Source organism: Gossypium hirsutum, chromosome A11, assembly GCF_007990345.1.
Source record: "Gossypium hirsutum isolate 1008001.06 chromosome A11, Gossypium_hirsutum_v2.1, whole genome shotgun sequence".
Classification (NCBI taxonomy): domain Eukaryota; kingdom Viridiplantae; phylum Streptophyta; class Magnoliopsida; order Malvales; family Malvaceae; genus Gossypium; species Gossypium hirsutum.
The window spans coordinates 35,722,984-35,729,585 of NC_053434.1; the positions used below are offsets into that span (position 1 = coordinate 35,722,984).

The 6,602-nt window shown below is 39.9% G+C and overlaps 1 non-coding gene across 1 annotated transcript; it reads right to left on the reverse strand.

Moving 5' to 3' along the window:
- Nucleotides 1-6,495: 6,495 nt before the first annotated feature.
- On the reverse strand, nt 6,496-6,602 carry LOC121210614 (small nucleolar RNA R71). The gene has a single exon (XR_005905728.1). It is a non-coding gene; the product is annotated as a small nucleolar RNA R71 (small nucleolar RNA).

The following is a 6,602-nucleotide window of genomic DNA, read 5'->3' on the forward strand; positions in this document are numbered from 1 at the left end:
AAACTCTATATACATGACTTGTGGGTTGTATGGACGGCAATGAGTAAGTTATACTTATGCTTACCTTGGTATCATGATCATGGTGATTGTTGTTGTATATTACTTATATGCAACTTACTAAGCTTTAATGCTTACTCCTTTTCCTTTTCATTTCCTTTTAGTTTCGCCTAATTACCTCAAGGATCTCCGAAAGTTAGAGATATCAATCACATTATTAGCCGAAGAACCGGTATATTTGGATTTATATTTTTGAATATGGCATGTATAGGACTTAGACTTTATCATTTTGTGTCCTTGAGAATTGGCCAATTGCAATGCCCCAGGTTTGGAATCCTTTATTTTGTATTAAGCCTTGAATGATAGCTAACACTATTTTTAATTTATAGAAGATATATTGTCTCGGAATTGGTTGGTATTTGCATGGAACTAGGTATATAAGGGTGGCAATGAAGCTTGGTAAATGGCCTTATATTGTCCACACGGGTAGACATATGGGCGTGTGTCTAGGCCGTGTGTGACACACGGTCTGCCCCATGGGCGTGTTGTTCGGCCGTGTGTCCCCTGCACGTAAAAATTTCAAGTTAGTATGTATGGTATTAAACACACGGGTAGAGACACAGGCGTGTGTCTCAGCCATGTGGAAGACACTACTTAGGGCACGGCCGTGTGGCATGGCTGTGTGACATTTTAGGGATGTTGACGTCAGAAACAAAATGTCCAAGTTTTTGCATACGGGCTAGAACACGGGCGTGTCATGGCCGTGTGAGGGACATAGGCCATTGACACACGGCCATTGACACGGGCGTGTGTCTGGCCGTGTGAAAATCCCTGTAGGTGTAAATTAGAATTTAATTCCACATAGGTATTGGACACGGGCGTGTCCCTAGGGGCCTAGGCCGTGTGAGCCACATGGGCCATCAGCACGACCATGTTAAAATAGTCACACAGGCGTGTTACCCTTCCACACGGGTGTGTGACCTGTTCAAGGAAGAAATTTTCATAGTTGGGTTAGGGACCCAGAATGGTTCTGATTAGTTTACAATGATTGATTTGGGACTCGTAGGCCCATAATAAGGAGTCTAGAGTAGATATAGAAAAAGTTTTAAAATTTGACAGAATCTCAGTGACTTGAGATTGATCGTAAGCATGAGATCAAGTGAGGTAATACCTTGTACTCTGCCCGGCATGGGTTACGGGTATTGGGTGTTACATTTGGTGGTATCAGAGCTATGGTTTAGTTAATTCTAAGACTAACCTAGCGAGAGTATGAGTCTAGCCATACATGCCATAATTGTATACTAATAGTGTGATGATCTCTGACGATTATAAATTATGTTTTTATATATAGTAAATGGATCTTGATAGAGCAACGACAGATGACGTGGAATCGGCTCCCGCTGAAGGGACCGCGCCAGTAGAGAGTGAGCTAGTAACTATGGGCTAGGATGGAGGGGCTAGAGAAGCCTACCTTCGGATGATGGATGCTTGGTACATAGAATTTATTCGTGCAAACCCGAACACTCCATCTCCCCCAGCTCCCCTGATTTCTCAGTATGCCCAGTAGCTTCACAAAGCGCGGACATGATTAGAAGAGAGAAGCCTCCGGTAGACAAGATCCAGAAAGAAAGAGTCGAGGAATTTCGAGCTAGCATAGATGATGATCCGGAGAGAGTAGAATCTTGGCTAGAAAATGCAATCAGGGTATTTGATAAATTGTCATGCACACCTGAAGAATGCGTGAAGTGTGCAGTGTCACTTTTACGGGATTTGACATATCAGTGGTGGAATACTCTCGTGTCTATGGTACCGAGAGAAAGAGTAACTTGGGAATTTTTCCAAGAAGTGTTCCGAAAAAAATATATTAGCCAGAGGTTCATGGATCAAAAAAGGATGGAATTTTTAGAGTTGAAGCAAGGTAATAAGACTGTGACGGAGTATGAACGCGAGTTTGTGAAACTCAGCAAATAATTGCGTGAATGCATATCCATTGAAGCTACCATGTGTAAGAGGTTTGAGGATGGACTTAATGAAGACATCCGAGTGTTTGTTGGCATCTAAGAGATAAGAGAATTTTTAGTACTTGTCGAGAGAGCATGCAAGGCTGAGGAGCTAGTAAAAGAAAAGAAAAAAGTAGCTATTGAGTTGCGAGATTCAAAAAAGAGACAAACTAGAAAATCATATCAGTCCTCATCTAAAAGATCAAAAGAGTTTGCTACCCGATCGAATGTTTCGGTGGGGTTTTCAAATAGGAACAAGAACTGACAGAATGCAACTTCTACAGCCCAGACTGCTTCCGTCGCGAGTGTCAGTAGTGCTCAACCAAATAGGCCAAAATGCTCGCAGTATGGCAGGCATCATTTTGGCGAATACCGAGGAAACGAGAGGGGTTGCTAGAAGTGTGAGTCTTTAGACCACTTTATTCGTGATTACCTTGAGATGAGAGAGAGAAAGCAAGAAGTAAAGGCAAGCAGTGCTTCATTGAGGGGCAGACCAGAAAAAAACCCAGGGAGCGGGGCTTCTAACAGAGGTGCACCCAGAGTTGCTGCATTGAGGTCCAAGGGCAGAGCGCCTGCAAGGACTTATGCTATTCGAGCTCGGAAAGAGGCAGATTCTCCTAATGTGATCACGGGGTACTTTTTCTATTCATGATATAACTATTGTTGCTTTAATTGACCCGGGATCTACCCATTTATATATTTGTATGGAATTGGTACCTCGTACGAGCATGCTAGTAGAGTCCACTGAGTTTGTGATCAAAGTGTCTAATCCGTTAGGCAAATATGTGTTAGTGGACCAAGTGTGTAAGAATTGTCCTTTGACAATTAGACGTCATTGTTTTCCAGCTAACTTGATGTTATTGTTGTTTAGTGAAGTTGACATAATCCTTGGGATGGATTGGTTGACTTCTCATAGTGTTGTAATGGACTATAGGAGGAAAGTTATTGAGTTGAAATGTAAAGGCGGGAATGTTCTTCGAGTTGGACTAGATGGATTAGATAATCTGCCTATAGTAATATCGTCTTTAATTGCTGAGAAATATTTGAGGAAATGATATGAGGCCTGTCTAGCTTTTATGTTGAATACTCAAGTGTCTGAGTTGAAGATTGAATTTGTACCAGTGGTCTGTGAGTTTACAAACGTGTTCTCGAAAGAATTGCCTGGATTACCTCCAGTGAGGGAAATCGAGTTTGGAATTGAGTTGGTTCCTGGTATGACGCCCATCTTGATTGCTCCGTATAGGATAGCTCCAACCGAGTTAAAAGAGTTGAAAGCACAGTTGCAAGAGCTAACGGATAAGGGCTTTGCGAGACCAATTTTTTCACCGTGGGGTGCTCCAGTACTCTTAGTGAAAAAGAAAGATGAATCGATGAGATTATGCATCGACTATAGGCAGCTCAACAATGTAACAGTGAAGAACAAATATCTTTTGCCAAGAATAGATGATCTGTTTGATCAGTTGAAGGGGGCCACGGTATTTTCCAAGATTGATCTAAGATCCGGGTACTACCAGTTGAGAGTAAAAGAGCAAGATGTACCAAAAACTACTTTTCAGACGAGATATGGGCATTATGAATTCCTCGTTATGCCTTTCGATTTAACTAATGCCTCGACAGTATTTATGAATCTGATGAACCGCATTTTCAGGCCATATTTGGATAATATTTTCGTTGTCTTTATCGATGACATATTGATTTATTTGCATGATAAGAGCGAGCACGCAGAGCATCTAAAAGTTGTGTTGCAAATCTTAAAAGACAAGAGATTGTATGCCAAATTTAGTAAGAGTGAATTTTGGCTTAATGAGGTCGATTTTCTAGGACATCTTGTGTCAAGAGACGAGATCCGAATTGACCCAAGTAAGATCTTGGCTATTGTTGAATGGAAACCTTCAAAGAATGTGACAGAGATTTGAAGCTTTTTGGATCTGGCCGGATACTATAGACGGTTTGGAAATGGATTCTCTATGATAGCTACGCCGATGATGAGACTACTACAAAAGGATGTCAAATTTGAATGGACAGAAAAGTGTCAGCATAGTTTCGAGGAATTAAAAGCTTTGTTAACCAAAGCCCCAGTGTTAGTGCAACCGAAGTCGGGCAAGGAGTTTGTAGTATACAGCGATGCCTCCTTAAATGGTTTGGGGTGCGTGCTTATGTAAGAAGGTAAGGTCATAGTTTACGTTTCAAGACAACTAAAGCCACATGAGAAAAACTACCCGACGCATGATTTAGAGTTGGCCGCTATCGTGTTCGCACTGAAAATTTGGAGACACCATTTGTTTTGAGAGAAATACCGAGTATTTGCCGACCATAAGAGCTTAAAGTACTTGATGAATCAAAAGGAATTAAATCTACGGCAACGACAGTGGTTAGAGCTGATAAAAGACTACGAATTGATTATCGACTACCATCCGGGGAAGGCGAACGTTGTCGCCTGATAAACCGTAATTCATACATATTTTTATCCCATGCTTGGCACATTTTATGGATGATTTTTCCTTAAAATTGGTGAATTCGATGCTCCTAATGCCTTAATTTCATGTTTTATACTTAGGTGAGCATAGGAGAGTGAAAGGAACGAGAAACGGGCGAAAAATGGAGAAAATGGTGTAAGAAATCAACACGGCCTGGACCTCCCCACACGGGCAGACCACACGGCCGTGTCAATTTGACAGAATCGAAGCACGAATCACACGGGTGGACCACACACCCATGCCTATTTAATAGGCTTGACCACGGCCTTAAGCAATCGCACACGGGCGTGTCACACGGGCTTGTTCTTGCCGACCTCCAATTCAGAAAAGGCCGATTTTGAGGGTTCTTAGGCATTTTAAAGCCTATAAATGCACCCTAGAGGAGGAGGAAAACAAACACAGAGAGGGAAGTAAGGAACTGCTCAAGGAAAGTCGATTGATCCATCTCAGAAGCCGAATTCATCATCAAGACTGAAGATTTCCCCTAAAGGAGTTTTGGGTTTTTCTTTATGTTTTGTATTCATTATTCTTCTGAGATGTTTATCTTTTTATTTATGAACTAAAACCCCTATATACCTAAGGGGAATGAAACCTCAGACAGATCTTGTTATTATTATCTGAATTGAATGATAAATATTTGACGTGTTCTTAATTATGTGTTCTTAATTCTTGTTTTGATATTCTATGATATTGATTCAAGTTAAGCTCTTATTTAGAGGAGGAATAGACCTTGTCTAAGAGAACATTTGTCATAATTAAGAAGAGTTGGTTGCGACCCTAGAGATAGGGTGACAAGATTTTGCCAGATTAGGGTGAAACCTAATAAGGGGATCCATAGATCGAGTTAATGCAACCCTAGGGAGTTAATTAGAAAGAGATTTCAATTATTCAACCTAGGGTTAGACGTTGTTAGTCTCGAGAGAGATAATAATATAGCTTAGGGATTTCTACGGATCAAGTCAAATGAATAAATCGTCCGATTCAGAGTCAAATAACAAGTGAAGTCTAGGTGGATTTTTCCTTAGGTATTGTCACAATCAATCGAGTTTTTGAAAAGTAATTCCACAATTCTATTTTCTGTGAATTCTTAGTTTAGTTAATTAGCTAGTTAAAACAAACCCTATTTTTCTTAGGCTAGATAATAAAAAGACAATCATTACTAGTACTTTTAGTTCCTTTGGGTTCGATAATCTGGTCTTGCTAAAGCTATACTACTATACGATAGGTACATTTGCCTTTATCGTGATAATAGTTAGTTTCAAGAATGATTCATTATAAATATTTAAAACCTGTCACGAATATCACGTATCAAGTTTTTGGCGCCATTTTCGGGGAACTCAGATATTGGGAACACTCGATTTTTATTACTTTAGCCATTTACTTTTACTGCAATTTAAATTTTATTCTAATTTTTATTACTAATTCTTTTTTTTCCCTTTTTTGGCAGGTTGTTATAGTTTATGACTAGAAGAAATCTGTCAGGACCATTGCTTTTTGACAGTGAGATCGATCGCATAGTTCGTAGAAACCAAAGAGAAATAAGGCGAAGATTAAGATACACAGAGAATAAGCAAGAGGACGATATTCAAACCACAACCGAGGAGATGGCTAAAAACCAAGAAAATCCGCTACCTCTTGCAATTGCTGTTAATCAAAATCCTGCTCCGCGTACTATGTATGATTATGCTAAACCTAATTTAACAGAAACTGAGTGAAGTATAATTAGACCTACTATTGCCGCAAATAATTTTGAACTGAAACCTAATACAATTCAAATGATACAACGGTTTGTTCAGTTTGATGGTTTGTAGGACGAGGATCCCAATGCTCACTTGGCAAATTCCCTAGAATTTTGCGATACCTTCAAAATTAATAGCGTTTCTGATGACGCCATTCGCCTTTGGTTGTTTCCCTTTTTGTTAAGAAATAACGCTAAACAATGGTTGAACTCGTTACCACGAGGGTCAATCACTACTTGGGAACAAATTTTTATTAAAATATTTTCCATTGGCTAAAACGCCAAATTACGTATTGATATTTCTTCTTTTGTGCAGATGGATTTAGAAACACTTTACGATGCATGGGAGAGATATAAGGATCTTTTGCGAAGATGCCCTCACCATGGGTT